At 41.6% G+C, this 17,985-nt stretch overlaps 1 protein-coding gene across 13 annotated transcripts in view; it reads left to right on the forward strand.

The window, feature by feature from the left end:
• The first annotated feature begins 142 nt into the window (after window positions 1-142).
• Window positions 143-17,985, forward strand: part of erfl1 (Ets2 repressor factor like 1) — a 101,679-nt gene continuing 83,836 nt past the window's right edge. The window contains exons 1-4 of one of the 13 annotated variants that reach the window (XM_037074817.1): window positions 143-462; window positions 619-644; window positions 1,664-1,758; window positions 13,926-14,312. The gene's annotated coding sequence lies outside the window, so the exon portion shown is untranslated. Of the gene's footprint in view, window positions 645-1,663; window positions 1,759-3,520; window positions 4,799-13,925; window positions 14,313-17,985 lie in introns of those variants that run through there. The other 12 variants (XR_005070747.1, XM_037074814.1, XM_037074818.1 and 9 more) reach the window with 12 other exon arrangements.

A 17,985-nucleotide genomic window follows, 5' to 3' on the forward strand; every position in this document is an offset into this window, starting at 1 on the left:
TTATTTTTCCTTCATGAAACACATGATGGATTATGATCATCTCGTTAGCAGATGCTAGAATATCAAGAGCTTTCGGTGCACTGTTTGTTTACACTGCAGTTAACTGAGCGGGCTTTGATACATGGCACAGCGTGTCCCGGAGGGAGGATTACTCGCCGTAGCCGTACGCTCAACGCAGAAGCTCCGCCCGCGGGAGGCAGCCAAGTTGTTAAAGCGTACCGACCATATTTTAACCGACAGAGCACGCGCGTGAAAGTAAAAGTTTGTTTGAGTTGTCACCAAGTCAGATAACTTTAAACTTTTAAAGTTTTTAAAGCCGACAACGAATCATTTTCGGGTGCGGAGACGTTTAAACAGATATAGCTAACCTGGCAGACACAAGCAGGCTAACTGTCAGTAACGTATACTTAGCTGTCTGTAGTAACTTAGCTGAGACGAACTGGAGCTCAAGCTAGCGCTAACGTAAGGATAACTTACTAAGCTGTTTCTGTCATTTAGCTTTATCTGCTAGAACAAGGCTGAGGAAAAGCTGTACAAAGAATGGTTGTTAATGTGGCCAAGGCTTAAATTTAAAAGTGCATTTTTATTCTACGCTCCACTCAACGTACCCAATTCAAGCAACGCCAAAAAACTTTGTTTTACAAGTAAGTTCAGCTTCTGCTATCCTCTAGAAAATGGCATCACCAAAAAAGTAGCTAGATTAGGGTCTCAGTTTTCTTTTGCATTTTTAACGGAAGACAGATTATCATGTCATGTAATAGTACTTTCTGATTCTTGAACATCAGTTCACTTTGTCACCATGACTTTTACACAGACTGACAAAGATCTTTTTCCACAGCAAATCAATACATATAACTCAAAACTGTCTTCTCAATCAACCCACATGAAACTGTTTAAAATGAACAAAATGAACCAGCTTTGATGACCAAGTAGGCCTATACGTTGTCATAAGAGGATTTTTTTTTTCGTTTTTTTCCCTATTTTCAGTTGCTCTCAATGTTACACACAGTCCCGATAAAATTCTTCAGAAATACAAATATATATAATTTACATGCTTTATTGACAAACACATCTAGGTTCCCTGTGTGTGTCCTAGTTGTGTAGTTATGCATCACATGTTTACTGTGAATTGGCCTCTTCTGTTTGTCATATAATCAATAACCTTCTCTCTGTATTTAAAATGAATAGAGGGGAAGTGGCACATTTTAGTTACACAGTGATACATTTGGTTCATGCTTATGGGAGAGTAGCCTTCATAACTGTATGCAGGTGACATACAATCTTTAAAAACAATGAAATGACCCCAACAACAGTAGGAGAGTCCAAAAATGCTGTGGCCACTAAAGCAAGCTTACAGCAGGATCACATCTAAGATAGTGGTCTCTAGTGGCGTGTAGGTATGTTGTACACAATTTTAAAAGGAATAGATGATGGGAGGACACCTAAATAACATTTGATTTGAATTAACTGCTGATAGGTTAATGACCCATACAGAGCCTCAGACTGAGTGCTAAACTGATGCTTGCAATTCAATGTTGTATCATATGGTGTAAATTTAGAACATTTTACAAAAACAAATATCACAAATTGTCTATTTTCCTATTTCCATAGAAGCTTGTGTTTTGGCAAGCTTATCATAGTTTCTGCCTTTTCCTATTTGTAGACAATGTCTTCTCCACTGAAGAGTAAGGCAGCAGATATGGTGGTCAAGACAGGACTTCAGCACTTCAAACACAGAGGGGAGAACTCCTGTGGTAGGTAAGATGAGCATCCACTCTCTCAAAAGGGGGACCAGGTTGCCCTAAAAAGACTGAAACGATGCAGGGTTGAAGAATCTCCAGCTGAATAATGTGCACCAAAAGTCATCATGTCGCCACACAAAACAGACTTTAGGAACTATAGTTGACAAGTCAGAGCACCAGAAAGGGGAGGTGATTATCCAAAATGAAAACATGACTCTGGAGGGATTTCCCCTGAAAAATGAAATTAATTCAATTAGATGGAAAACCTAAAAAGAATACCTTATAAACCTATGAAGGATAACTATCAAAAATATGATCAGTTCTGTGAAACAGGATGAGGATGGCCTAAAAAGAGAGCAATAGAAAGTGAGAAACAAATCCAGTGAAGGACACACCATCATTAACGTGATCAGGTCTGCAAAAACTGGACAAGGATGCTGTAAAACCTGCACTACACTTACTAGAGTAGAGCTGAAAAATGAGCATGAGCCAGAATGATGTAAACTGTAAACAAGTCCAAGAGGAGCCAGCAGACCCTGAGACACATGAAATCTGCCATGTAACAAAGTTTGGGAATTGGGAATTTGAAGGCCTGGAGGCATTTGTTAAGGGAGAGATGGAGCCACGCTTAACTGGACACTATGAGGAGACAGCACAAGCTGAGGGAGTGAGGAGCAACACAAGTGAGCCACCCCACATCTAATCCCTTACTAATCCTCCTCAGTGCTGATAGCCGTCTAGCTGAGTTTTTTAAATTTAGTTTTTTACTCATTAGAATATGGATTTCTTACTCGGACCTGTACAGATTTATTTTGAGGATGCAATTTTTGTTTTCATCAATTATTGCACCTTTTCTGTATGTTTCCTTATAACTTAGAATCTGAAGTAGTTCAACTCTTGTGTCTTGATTTAAAACATGTTTTTAGCATCACTGACTTCACTGTCTCTCTACAGTAAATCAGTTCTAATATTATTAAAGGGTGGTAGTTCAAGGTAGTAGGTGGCCATAGAGTTCTTTGCCCTTCATGTCTTGGTGTCGGGTTAGAATTAGGGTGAGGGTCGGTATGTTAGTGTAAGGTCAGAAATATGACCTGTTAAGAGCAAAGGCCACCCAATTCAGCACCATGGACAGAGCCGGCAGTCACTGAATTAACAACTGCGGGGAGAGTGTTTATTTCTGGAGCAATAGGACTTTTGAGTGATGGGTGTTTGCTTTGGGGGATAAAAGTCTGTTAGACAAATGGACTTTAAGTCCAACGGAGCAATTTTTCAGACCATGGGGTATCAGAATAATGGGCACTTTCAGGTTATTGACTTAAGTCATAGCATATGAGTATGCAACATATCCGTATACCATTGTATTTTTCCAGTACAGTTCAATATGATTACTGGGTAAAGAATTATAATGTAACTTAAAAAGACCATCGTGGCAAAATGTATAAGTGTGTCTATGTGTGGATGGAGGATGTGTTCTCCACTGGGTCTTTAAAGCAAATAGTCACTTATTATTACCTGCCTTTGAAATCCTGTCAATTCAACCAGACCAAGTTATTCATTGGTAAACTCTTCTCCTCTTTCTTGCATTCTCCGCACTACACTATATCCTTCACTGAATCTGGCTTTTTGCAGCATCATGTCAATCATCATCATTGTTGTACTGTTAGACAAGTGTCCTCTAGATATCGGTCCAGATATCACTGTAACTGTCCTCAGTGCCTTGTGACTTTGATACAACTCACAGTATTTTACAAATTGGCCCATCCTTCTGTTCCGCCCAGGAAACTTCACACATGCCCAGCGTATGCATGCAGCTTTGATTGTCTGAAGAGCTGAAACAGGATCTTTGTCAGAGTTCATATCTTCAAGGGGAACTGCTGATGCTTGGACTGTAGGGTTTCCACAAGTCCTGGGGAGGAGGCCTCATCACTGTGCATGCAGGAAAAAAACAAACAAATTTGCTCATACCGAATAAGCAACACCAAATTCCCTTGTAGTCAGGAGTGTGGCAAGATATTGATGAAATTTACAAGCCTGAGGAAACACATGCTGGTGAAGTCTCATGCCTGTAATGAGTGTGGAAGGGCCTCGGTAGACAGAGGATGCTCCAAAAACATAGGAATATATATGCAAGATTCCAGCCATGCGAGTGTGAGGTGTGAAAGAAAAATTCCTCTAAGATGAGTATTTTCCATAAACATATGTTTATGCACACACATTAATAACCTTCCACCTGCTCTCAATATGGAAAGAATTTTCATTCATTGATTTGTACTCAACAAAACAAAATCTGGAGCTTCACTGCTAGACAGTGTTGCAGCATTCTTCTGAAAAACTGAAGTAGAAGATGACATGTTTTAAAATGTGGAAAAAAGTAACAGAACAAAAAATTAAATGGCTCCATACAGCTCATCCAGTGTAATCCAAGTCTCTGGAAGCCCAGAGATCCCAATATTATTTAAGTTGTTGTTTACACCCAATCAGAAGGGGTGCTCTCTAATGCTCTGAGCTTAGAAGCTACAGTCAAGATTTTGGCTTTAAATAATCGTGTCTTTAAAACCGTCTTTACACATCAATTTAGGATCTTTAGGCTTCTGGAGTCAATGCCGGATGAACTGTATAGAGCCATTTCATATTATTTTTACATTTTAAAATGGTCCCCATCTACTCCAGTTGTTGAGAATGCTGCAGCGTTATTTTGCTGCAAAGCTCCAGAAATGTTTTCTGAATTACAGAACTTCACGTGACTTTCCATTGGGATGGGGGTGAATAGATATTGATAGTCTTGGGATCTTAATGGAAACACAGACAGATCTGCAATCTGGGGAAGCTTTAGTTGTATAGAATGTGATTAGAGATCCATCAGTAAGGACAAATTATCATATCACCAGAGTATCCATCAAAAATTGTATGAATATAAAATCAAGGTGACCAGCTTGCCGGTACTAAAGGTACATTAGGAATGTAAAAAAATGTCATTGATAGTTTTGCAGCTGTTACTAATTTTTAGCTTTGAAAACTGTATTCTGAAAGTTCCAATAAATATTTAATGTACGTATTGTAGTTGCCTGCGTGTGTCTGCACAAAGATGAACAACAGACTAACACACGAAACTCAAAGGCCTGTTGTTCCCCAGAAATAAGTGGCACACAAAACATAATATATTATTGAAAAAAAAACAAACTTGTATTTTCCACATGAAAAAACAACCCCAGGGGGCTTAGGAAATATCTCAAAAGATTGTCCCCCCCAAAAATCTGAAACTATATATATAGTATGACAGAACTCTGAGGAGGAAAACACAATTTCTGAACTAAAATGCATGAAAAACAACAATGGAAAGAAGATGAATGGTATTTTTAGTGTTTCAGATTACCTTTGAAATGCATTGCCATTTTCATTTTTTTTCACCTCACTGTGTCTCTTGCATTTTATTTCCTGTTTGGTTAGGAATATATATCTACCTTTAGTGGGGCAGTCATCAGAGGAAAACCTTGCTCACACATTCATTTACACCCAGGATATGCATCACTAGGACAAGGGCCACAACCGAACCTGTCTCGGTCAATTCAGTGGGAATTGGTCTATTATTTTTATGTCCGCAATTACGAGGACAGAGCAGTAACTACGACTCCGGCACAGATAACAAAGATATATTTAGTAGTAAATAATATTGACTGTACCTTTGTTTAAAGCTGGAATCAATACTTCTTAAAGCGTGTCCATTTTTCATTTAGCCGCGTCATGTCTGTGCGGAGGAGGGGCAGAGAGATGAATGGGTGGATTCTCTAATTCCCCCTGTTGCAGTTATCATAATTGTTGAACAACCACGGTTTTTAAAGATCGGGCTCGAGGAGAGGCAGGCCACACAAAGAAAGTTAATAGATTTGGAAAATTGAGATAGATTGCCCAGCAGCCGTTTTTGGAATGTTCCATCGGCGTGGCAGGCAGATGGACAAATATGATCCGGGGATGAGGAGGATGGTGGCGGTGGGGGGACGCTGCGGCACACAAACACAGGGCGGCAGAGGATACATTCTGACAAATAAAGGTGTTACTGTTTACCCTTTCTGTGCAGTGTGTGTGCGTCTCATCGTCTAGTGGGTGATAGCGGGATACATCACAGTTTGCGGCCTCCGTCAGCTTCAGAGCAGATGGGTTGGCCGCTGAATCCTCCCTGAAAGGCCGCAGTAGAACAGCAGTAGTTCCTCTCTTGAGGCACCAGGGGGAAATGGATAGCTGTGGAAAGGATGCTTCAGGGAATAGGCGAGCTCAGGAAATGTCTCTCACTCAGAAGTTCGGGCGATTTGTTAGAAGCATGATGTGGAATAAGCCTGTGGTCAGGACTGCATATAGAAAATATTTTTTCATGTCCCATTGTAAAGCAACATCATGCCTTCTCCTCCTCCATCATAAACAGTGTTGTTCCAGCTGATAGTGCTCCCTGTCTAAGACCTCTGACCCTGTCATTTGTCTGCTGACGATGGCTTTTAGATCCTCCTAAAGGATATTTTACAGCAGTGATTTATCCTGAGGGGCTCTACATTTGTTTCATCCGTTTGATACTGGTCATTGTTTCCACATTTGATGCATTCAGGCTTTTCTCTCCTCCTCAGAAATCTTCCCCACATCCAATTTTCGCCTTTCCCGTATCCAATTTTCTCTAATATTCAGATGATTATGGCATGATGCTTTCTTTTCCTCTTTTCAGCATTCCACCCTTTTCCTCTCCCGGTCCTATTTTCCCCCTGATTCACTCTCCATCTCCTCCTCAGATTCTGACATATAGGTACATGATATGAATGTTTAGTGACATTATGTTTAATCTGCGCAGATATAGATACACTACAATCTACAGCAAATCATCCGCAAATAAAACACAAGACCCTACATTTATTTAGCCTCCCCTGTCCCAACACCAAATGGCCAAAACCTTTTCAATCTGCCCCCTTTGACAGACGGTTGGTTGTGTTTTAGGCTGCAGTCTGAGAATTAAATTACCCCGAATTGAATCTTATAAAAGTCCAGTTGAGAGGATTTTCTTTTTGTGATGTAATTTGAGCTATCCAATTTTCCTCGTATTTACTGTCTATATTTTGTCAATTTGGCGGAGGAACACATTTTGTGCGTTGGCGCTGGGTGTCACTGGTGTCGTCACGCTACGGTGGTTTTGGTGTTGGCTGGCCTCGGAGGTCAGTGTGTGGGAAGAGATGGTGGCTCTGCAGGGCTTTGCAGCGGCTCTTGGCCTGTCCCTTTGGGCTCCGGCAGGCCCACATCCACTCCTCTTATTCATGAAGGGGTCAACACACGGGTCAAAACACACCGTTTGACTCCCCGCAACACACTGGTGTGTGTGGGCGTAGATGAAACCGGGTATTTTGTGGGCCTTTGGTAAGCTGCAGCTGGTAGCGGCTCTTACATTCTCTCCCTCTCAAGTCCAAATGTGCCTAAAAGCATGGCTCACACAAAGGAAGGAGAGAGAAAACGCCATTAAATTGTGTTGCATTGAGTGCTGAGAGTGGGCTGCCGAGTTACACACAAAGGGATGGAAAGACGCTGTTTATTCCCTATTAGTATCACCACATTGACAGGTTGGTCAAGAGGTAAGGAAGATTTCTCTCTCCCTCAACCACCTCTAATGCTAGCACAGAGAAACTATGCCAGTCGAGACTGATGTTTTCTCCACCAAGCCAGCTGCTGCCGTGGTGACTCCTGGAGTGGATCTCTTGACCACGGCCTCCCTCCTCTCATCCCACTGTAACCTCTTGCTCTCTCCGTCTCTTTAGTGGAGGGATAGAGATGTGGAGGGCGAGAGAGACTGACAGTGTGCGCTCCCCTGCTCAGTAAATATGAACTGCACCCAGCAGACAGACTCATTCATCACAGGGGAAAGAGGGGGGAAAAGTGGGTGGAGAGGCAGGGTGGAGGGATATAGAAAGGACTAAGAGAAATGTCCAAAAGACAGAGAGAGGGAGGAAGAAGAGAGGTGGGAGGAATAGGAAGCGAGATGGAAAGAGGATGAAAGAAAGGAAAGTGTTCTGGGTGAAATGAGTGGGAGAAAAAGATAACACACTGAAAAGGGGGAGAGAGTCCTGGATGATTGAGGGATGGATAAAAGATAGCGGATGTGCATGTGGTGGAGAAACCTCAAGCATGGGATGAAATATCGGAGGACATTTTATATCTCATCACCATGACATCTTATGTTGTGATCCCTGCCTTTAAGTATATTGTTATGAGAGCCACATTACATTTGCTGCCCTTTGGTCAGGAAGCTCGTGTCTGTCTTGAACTTGTTGCTTTTCACACTTTGACCTTGAGTATGCACTTTTATAGGACATGTGCTCAGATCTGGAGGTCATATTTTATCACTGACAACTTATTTTTTTATCATCCATATTAGAGTTTACATACTAGATAAGGTTGGGAAGTGTTATTGTTATCTAAACTGTATTTACAATTAAATGCTACATTATTCGAGAATAAGATTGGAATTACTCTACATACTCTACATACAATCCTACGAAAAGACTCAAACCAACAAGCATTAGTCCGCTGAACACTTTCCGACTAATCTCTGTGCAAGGCCCATACATTCTATTGAAGACTCAAATTGTAATTAACGAAAGTCATACGAAAGTCAAGAGTTGAGACTGTTTTCAACTGTGTATTTGCTGCTGTGGTGAGAGTAGTACGACATTCAGTCTGTGTACTTGGAAATTGACTTATAATTTTTTAAGATTTTATTTGTAAAATTCTATATAAAATCTATATCTATCTATCCTATAATAAAACCTTAATGAATGTCTAGCCCTTTGTTATATAGTTTTGTTGAGTTGTGTACTTCAGTTATCCCAACATTTCCAGGAATGTTGACTTACTCAATGTAATGTTGAGTCTCATTTGTTACCTGTTTCTATAACTTCTGGGAAAACATCAGATGATGCGTCACAGAGTGAGGAAGAAAGTTAGCAAACCTGATGGAATGCAACTTCATATGAAAAAAGTCAGATACATTTACATCTGCATTTAAAAACAAGAACTCCCATGATCCCATGCTTCTTCACAATGTCATCAAATTACATCTTTTGTTTTCATCGTTTTGATTGAGGTAACCCAAGCATCAGAATTATTACATACTATGTGTTAAATAGATTTGTACTACAATGAAGCTCTTCGGCACAGAGGAACAAATTCTTCCAGGATTCGGCAACAGAGGCAATGATTACTTTGTAGGATAAATGCAGTTGATTGGGTTTTTTCATTCATTAGTTTAAAAAGAAAATAAAGAAAATAATCTAACTCTCCTTTCATTATGTGAGGTTTAAAATGACTAGTTTATGTCAAATGCACCAGATTTCCTCACAATTAATAAAAGTCATACATCTCCTTTGCAATAAAATAAATCATGATTGTTTTTTCAGATGTTTGAGCTCCATTGTTTTTGTATTTTACAGATTTCTACCAAAATATAACATGTTTTTTTAAGGAGCAGATCAATTTAAAGCTCATTTGCAGGAGTGTGACTTTGGCGTATTCTAGAGGTAGTGACAAAACTGAAGTTGCGGCTGTCAGTGATCCACAAGATGCGTTTGATTACAGAGATACATACAGTAGTTACCATGTATTGATTATTGGCTCACCCCCAGTGGCAAGCAAATCAGTTCATCTTTTTTGAGTGCTCGTCGAAGAGATTCTGAACAAATATTGACATTCCAACTGCAGTTTATATTCTTTGAGCTACTATATACTTTCGGTAGTGTTACTCCAGTTTCTCTTATATATGCCCAAACACTAATCTCCACTTGTGCACAGTGTCGTTCTGTCAAGTATTTTCAAACATAGATATTTTGTTAGAAATCCCCCTTGAAATGCCATCACTTATAACTGTCCCTCTACTGTGCATTTAGTTCACTGAAGGTTTTAATGCTGCACCAAAAGGAGACATAAAGGAACAAAATATTTCTTGAAAATCCCAGAATCCTTTGCCCTTTCCGGTCTACGTCCTCGATTTCCAACAACTTCCCCCTCTTCACTCCCACCAAAACCACCTCCTCTCCGTCTTTTTCCACTCGGCAGAAAGACAGGAGAGAGGGAAGATGATGTGTGACAGATGCCATATTTCGACTTTCTGTCAGAGAGATTAATATTGACACAGTGTGTTTCTTACCGGGGGCTTCTCAAGTGTGTGTGTTGGGCTTTGATTTCATTATCCTCTGCTCAGCCACTTTTTTCTTAAGAATCAGACAATAACAGATGTGGCGACTGAAATAGAGACACTGATGTTGGAGGGGCTGAGTGAACAAGTCATATTGCCGGGTGGGTCGGCCATCAGTCCTGTTTGCTGTGGAAGTGTAAACCCCCCAAGGATACCAGGAGCACAGAGACCCTTCAATTTTATCAACCCCTTCGGCTCGACGGCAGCATGAGCCGTAAGCGGCTGTACATAGTGTCGTAGTTGTTGCCTCACATATCTGTTTGGAACTGTGTTTTAAACAAGCAGTAAGCAGTAAATTATTATTCTGATGTGGAAAGTACATTTACTCAAGTGCAATTTTAGGTTACTTATTCTTTCATGTCATTTCATTTGTTTCTACAATCTTTACTATATTTCACAGGCAAATATTGTACTTTTAACTCCTTGGCTGTAGTTGGTTTACATATAAAGATTTCCTATTTAAACATATAGGATATTATGCATCGTTATGCATCGTTCCACATTAAGTATACAGTTCAACTGATACAAAATTTTTCAGGACAATATTGATATAAGAGAATTTCAAATCTGCTCATTATATATCTGCCAGCAGTCTACTTTTTTATATATATATATATATATATAAGCATTTGTGATCCATTTAATTACTCTTATTTTATAACCCAGATATGCACTGAGTGGGACATGTTATAGTTAAAAGGTTTAACTATAAAATGTCAGTCATCTCTGGTGGACAAACTTGGTGTCACTCTTTCTAAATTACCCCAGACATATCTTTAGCATTTCTTACTGCAATTGTGATTGGTTAAATGTGCACTGATATGGATCTACAGTAGGTTAATATCAGATTACAGCTGGTATATTGGTCTAGTTCTGATATGATGTAACTCTAATTTACTCCACTTTGACCAGTTATAACATCAACAATATGCTTATACATTTGTGTGTTGGTTAACTGGGAAGTACACAATATAAGTGGCTGATGTGTTATTGGCTAATAAAAGAGATAATTAATTATTCTGCAATAATATAATCATGGGATATCACTTGGAACATGGTTCTGAAAAGGGATCAGTTCTTTGAAAATAAGTTTATTTAAAAAATAAGCTGTGGTTGTATATAAGTTTGGCAATGTTTAATTTTTTGTTTTTAATGTATGAACATTGAAGATTGTCTAAGTATTTCTTTCTTTTGGGAAAATAAACTGGTTAATATAGAAAATGTGCCTTTATTGTCCTCCTTACATTTTTATACATTATCAGTGTCAGTTATTGATATTATATCAGCTAATTGCAAACAGACAGATCACTGCATCTTTCTCAGCAACAATAATCTAATCATTGGCAGGAAAAAAGCGCCGATAGGAGCCATTCTGCCTGCATTATGCGCTCTTTTGTTTTTGATACTTTTAGTTCATATTGCACATTTACTCAAGTAAAACTTTGAAAGACTTTTACTTGTGATGGTCCACTTCTTTGTTGTTGGGTTCTTCTTCTTCCAATATCTCAACTGATGATGTGTACTTTACCTTCAATGATATCTTTCTGTGGTCTCAGAGGTTGCATGTTTTAAATGTTAGGATTAGCGAATGAGAATTATATTGACACATATCAAATAATGCCAATGATTTCCGTACTTTCAGGTTTTGAATTAGAGAGGAAACTGGCCGAGCTAAGTGTGGAGCCCACATTTCAGGATGTATTCCTCAGTCAGGTCCAAAGTGCACCTACATTGGATCATCCTCCCTTGTTTAATTCCTTCCTTCCTAAATTGTCTTTCCATGTCTGATGACTGTATAGACGGACTCATAGATTTGCGAGAGTGTAATAAAATCAAATTGATTCAAATGCAATTCCTTTGTTGATTTGAGCAATCTACAAGTGGCTCCATGTCTGCGGGGCTGAAGCTCGCTGGCCTTCATCTCCAACTTGTAAGCCTCTGAGAACTTTTCTGATGCTTATCGAAACATTTCTGAGCTGGATACAAGAGATGGATCCTACAGCTTCCTGATTTTGTAATTTCAAAGCGTGGGGCTTGCTGTTGGTGGGAGAAATAAATCAATAGGCCTCTCTGGAGAGGAGTAGGTATAGCTTGTAGTCCTATGATATGAGAGAGGATCCAAAACAGGAAACGGAGCCGATGGAGGAGGAAATGGGGAGGAGCAAATCAGCTCCAGCGCATAAACAAATACAAAAGCAAAGCAGGAGAGATAATGCAAGAAGGAGACAAGAGACCGACGGGGGAAACAGTTGTCGCCAGAGACTTTTATTGACTTTTCCACCCCCCTCCTCCTCCTCTTCCCACGTGACCACCAGATAAATTCACACACAGTGAGAAAGAGAGAGGGGTAGTGAGGGGAGAGAGAGAGAAATGAGAAAATAAATTACTCTCGAAAGATATGACGATAGGCTACACGCGGCTTTAAATCTAAAAGGGAATTCGCGACACACTCGACCAATTTGTCACTGTGCTTTTTGCCTCTTTTCATTTCTTTTTTTTTTTTGGTACTTTCCCCCCTATTATTTTTCACCCCCTCAATACCCCGATGCCCCTAATTTACCCCACTTTCCCCATGTAGGCCTGTCCAATTCTTCTTCACTCCGTGGTTTCCAAATGTATTCTTCAGGATCTATACGTTGTGGAGCTGTCATGGGAGGATATGGGATTTTTGTCTTTTCTTTCTTTCTTTCTTTCTTTCTTTCTTTCTTTCTTTCTTTCTTTCTTTCTTTCGTAACCTACCTGTCATAAAAGGTGTTTCCCGCATGTCCAACTCTTTTACGAGTCTGTTTGCAATTTATGACAAATCCATAAATCCATCCACCTGAGCTCCTCTTTCAATAGGTTTCCCTTCATCTGTAACTACAATCAGATTTGTGCCCCCTCCTCCTCCTCCTCCTTCTCCTCCTCCCTCACTGCAAACATGGGTCTATCAAAATCTGAGAAAAAGGAGGAAATGAGATGCATCGTAAAAAGAAAAAAGGGGGAAAAAAAGAATGAGGCCCACAGTAAAGGATGTCTGGAAAAGAGGTGGAAGAATGGAATGGAAAAGAGAAAAGAAAGAAAACGCAGACTTAAAGTATACCCCCCTCTCTTTTATTTAATTTAGACGCCAGGCGAAAATCGATCCTGCCATTCGATACGCAATCCGAATCAAGGCGAATTAAGCGGGCGGAAATTAACTCTGAAAATATTTTTGATGGAGTGGCTTGTAGTCTCTCGGCCAAATGGACTGCAAAGTGGAACAAATGACAGGGGCCTAGTGGTGGAGACAGCGCCGCTCCATCTTCCATTAGGCCGTAATGGGATAGGTCCAGCCCCCTAGCTCGACTCGGCTGCATTAATCAAAACAGCCGCTATATGAAGATTTATGGTTCTCCACTCCAGCGAAGCCGGAGCCGGAGCCAGTTCTCGGTGTGTATGTTTGAAGGAGGGGGTCGGGAGTCCCCCCTCCCGCCCCCCGATTCTACCCTCCTACCTCCCTCCCCTGCCTCCCCCCCTCTCTCTCTCCCGATCTCCATCCATCCTATAGGCTTCGCCCCTACCTGTGGTTCTATACACGGCATGCGTGTCACGCCTTTACACGTGCACCTTTAATCTAGAGACTGTGTAATCGCATCTTGTCATTTTTTGTCAACAGGCATGTCAAGCGCTGATTCTGTTGTTGATATACCTATAATAGCCAGTCTATATGCATATGAATGTGGTGCTTAATCAAACATTATGTTAAGTGATGTTGTTGTAAGTTAAAAAAAAAAAAAAAAAAAAGCCTATAAATGACCTTCAGACAAATCAAGACTGTTTCAAACCAAAACCCATTCTCTCTTGTATATAATTATACTTTTATTAGTTTGATGCCTCCATGATTTGAGATGTCAGTCAACTCATCTCCACAAAGATGTGCCGGTCTGCCCTCCACACAGCCCCTGATCATGTGTTTTTGTTGTTTCATAGTTTTTCTGTGTTTTTAGGAGCAACTTCTCCCCTCCGAATCTGTCTGCGCTGTATGGTTCGCCTGTTGTCACCTCTTCAGCCATCCAACATAACAGCCAGCAGACAAACAAAATGGGCATCCTCTGGCGTTCAGCAGTGAGACTTTAGATTACAGCCCTGTATTGCTGCGGCTCCTCTCTCCATGGCAGCCTATTAGGAGTGTATAGCCCGGTGAGCAGGGCCGCCGCTGTGACGAGCCAAAGGGACAGACAGGGGGAGACAGTGTGACGGAGAAGAGTGTGGCGGCTCGAGTAGATTGGAGCTGGGATCCATCCAAAAAACTTCAGCCAAGTTTTGATGAGATGAGACTGATCGGACCCACTGCTGAGAGACCCTGCTTTACTTTCTTTCTCTCCCCCTACCCTGTGAGCATCTTACACAGGTGGAGGACGGATGAACTCCTCTATCTATTCACACACACACACACTCACAGTTCTCTATTACCTAACTTTCAAAGCTCTTTCCTCCTTTAACCCCTGTATCTTGTCAGTGTTTTTCCTCCATTATTTGTGTCCCCTCTCCTTCTCCTCCATCTAGCTCCCTATCTTATTCCACTTCACTCTCTATATTCCGCCATTCCCCATCCTCTGGCCTCTAACTCTCCCATGCGGATAAGCAAACCAGCATGGAGACATCTCTATATCCATCTATCTATCTCTCCTTTCCTTTTGCCCTCCCTCTCTTCCCCTTTTCCTTTCTTCTCCCTCTTTTTTTTGCAAGCAAAGGGGAAGCTTGCTGCCAGTTTCAGTCTGCCAAAGGGTTTATTTAAATTAGAAACGCTTCAATCTCCTCTCCCCCTCTTTCCTCTCTCTCTCTCTCTCTCTCTCTCTCTCTCTCCCTCTCCCTCCCTCCCTCATTCGCTTTCTTACCTCTTTCTCTCAGCTGAGGGTGACTCCCACCTTTTCCTCGCTGACAGCCTCTGGGGTCCCGTCAATGCCAGACAACTTTGTTTTGTAGATGGAAGTGGTGGAAAGCGGGGTTGGAAGGAGAGAGGAAACGAGGGAGAGGAAAAGTAGAGGTGGGAGAGTGGGAGTTGGAGAGGGGTCAGGGGAGACCTGTTAGTCAGTGTACTTTAGTTCCTTCTTCCTCTCACGGCTCATTCCACCCAGATTAGGACCTGTAAATGGCTTTAGGGTGCCTCACCTGGCTTTGGAGCTCGCCTTCTCACAGGAATACTAGCAAACTATTACCTTTTGCTCTCTCATTATCACACACTCACATCTATCTTGTTAAAGGTCTCTCCCCCTCCTCCTTTTGGTTATTTTGCATCATTTCTTCCCGTTCTTTCACACTTTTTGTCCCTTAATTATGTCGACATATCTCCTCCACTGTTCCTGTGACTTGGAGGGGTCGGTCATCACACCTAATCATCTCCTCTGTTAACAGTGACCCATCTCCCACGATAATCCTTCTATCCCCCCTCCTCGGGCTCTAATCCCCCTCATCCCCCTCCTCCTCAGCCATTAACACACAATTATTTTGGGGGGCCGACACGGGCGAGGGGGAGGAAACGAGGTGTGGAGAACACAGAGAGAATGTGTCTCTAATGGCTGAGTGACACCAGACGAGCTCATAGATCATGGAGATTATTAATACCACTGTTAAACACCCCATTCAAGGGCCGCCAGCATCCGCACATGCAGACAAGCACGACCAAAATATGCGCACACTCACACACACACTCCCCCATCATATCTCATTCCCAGCAAACATCTTCATATGAGCTGTCATTCATGCTTGGTGAATCGGCATCAATTTCATTTGAGTCATTTAAACAATGCCGGGTGCTCATTACAGCATGAGGTTGAGGGGTAGAATCAGATTTACAATTACAACTCTCATTGGCAGCGTAGGCTATTATTCACGAGGTCGTTTCCTTATGATTCGCCTCCTGCAATATTTCTAATGACGGTAATTCCAGGTTTGATCTGATTATCGTGCATACAGTGAGGTGAGAGATTCTCTGTGACTTGCCAGTAATTACCAGGGAAATGTGGCCTTTATACGGCAGTGGGGGGGCCATCGAGGGAGAGGAGATTGAAAGGCAAGCAGGGAGGTTGTGCGTGTGTGTGTGTGAGGGGGTGTGTGCGCGCGTGCATCAATGACCTGTCCGTTTAACCGTTGGGGTTCTGGGGAGATGGCAGGGGGAGCCCAGCGTCCCCGGAGAGCAGGGTCTGGGGAAATCACACTCTCACTTTCACCAAACAACCTGGAGGCTGCATGGCAGCTGGCAGCAGCCAATACACACACTCCCACTCCCCATATCCTAGTTTATATGCAAAGAGACTCCTAAACACACTGGATCTGTGATGTATGGCCTGCATAAAAAAATCTGAATTCAGTGAGAATCACACATCAAGCTCCTCTACAAGCAGCTGCTGTTAGTCAAATATGTTAGAGAAAGGAATCTAATGTGTTACTGATCATAGTTATTGTGCATTTTTAGGAGAACTTTTTTTGACTTCCAGAATTTGTACATTACATTAACGAAACCAGCCAATAACAGATGGATTCAAAGCAGGGGTGTAAAAGCATACTTTAGTGTTTGTCTGCTCCATTAGCTGATCTCAGGTCTCCCTGTGAGCTCAGCTAGTGCCAGCTCATTGATTCCTTAACTAATCACTCTAATTAAAATGCCTTTTATTCATTCAGTGGTTTACATGGCAGTCTACTACTTGCATTTAAGGATCAATCGCCACACAAATAAACAGAAATGTATGTCAACAATTTCAGTGGATTTCGCGAAAGATCTACATTTGTAGGGATGCACCCTTTTTTCAGCATTTCACACTTCAGTTAAGCGAGATGATACTGGTTTGAGCAAGTTCAAGACCTACAACACATGCAGCTACCAGGCTGACTGCTCCTTAAAATACTTTGTCACCTGGGGAAATTGGTTTCCTGTTTATACGCCATGTTATAAATCGGTCTCTTTGTCTATGAGTGATTCAGGCAGAAAGAATGTACACCCTCATTATCTGGAGAAATTAGAATAGTGCAGTCATTAAATAATTAAAAAATACTGCCAAAGACTTATACATTGTCTCAAGCTGTCTCCTCTTGATGGATGTCTGTTTATGACTCGTTCCGCCTTAGAAATTCCTACAACATTTCTTTCCTGATAATATATCAATTTATCAGCAGAGATTTTTATGTTAATTTCCTCCCCCTCTCCTCCGTCCTCCCCCCTAAAAAAATATAAAGTATCTCGCTCCTCCCAAACGATCTCGAACTAATTAAGCACGCGTTAATTAAAAATTCGAGAGAGGATAAACGTGGCGGGATTGTTATGGAAACGTTGAAGTTAATCAAGCTCTCAAATTATTGATAACATCCTTAGAACAGTGATCGATCGGGAAGACATTAAGTGGCAAAATAAAGCAGCCGCGCTCAGATCTGATGGGCGCGCGCGAGCAATGTGCAAAAACAATTAGGTCCATAATACATGATATTAGTCCGCGTGACAAATAGGATATCTTTTGTGTCGTCTCTCCAAACTTGGCTGCGTGCACGTGCGTGTCCGCGGCTCGTGGGAGGGAGGGAGAGAGAGGAGGGGTATCTTTATCACACAAACGCCATTAATCAAATGTGTGCGTTCAAATTTCATTGTGAACTCCAAGAGACCGAGATATTGACGTCTGTTGATATGAATATTTCCCCTCTTTGCACGGGTTTGCGCCCATTTTAAAAGCAGCGTGCTCTCTCCCCCCTCCTCACCCTCCTCACCCTCCTCGTGTGTTTACATGTTTCTCCCCTGCCTGCACGTCTGTTTACGCCGGTGTCAGAGCCTGTGTGGCATGTACTTACAAGGCGCTTCATCATCCCACCAGCGATAGGAGCAATTCACCCATAAAGTGGGTCTTTCGCCCATAAATAATATTCAAGTCGCTCTATTGTTAAGTGAAAAGTTGACTGGTGTTTGATTTTTTTTTTCTCCCCCTTTTTTTTCTTCTTCTTCTTTTCCGCGGCGACCTCGGGTTAGGACTCATACATCACGGGATGACAGCTATAGAAAGGCCCTAAATTAGCAACTAAATC

This window comes from Acanthopagrus latus, chromosome 17 (assembly GCF_904848185.1).
Source record: "Acanthopagrus latus isolate v.2019 chromosome 17, fAcaLat1.1, whole genome shotgun sequence".
Lineage (NCBI taxonomy): Eukaryota > Metazoa > Chordata > Actinopteri > Spariformes > Sparidae > Acanthopagrus > Acanthopagrus latus.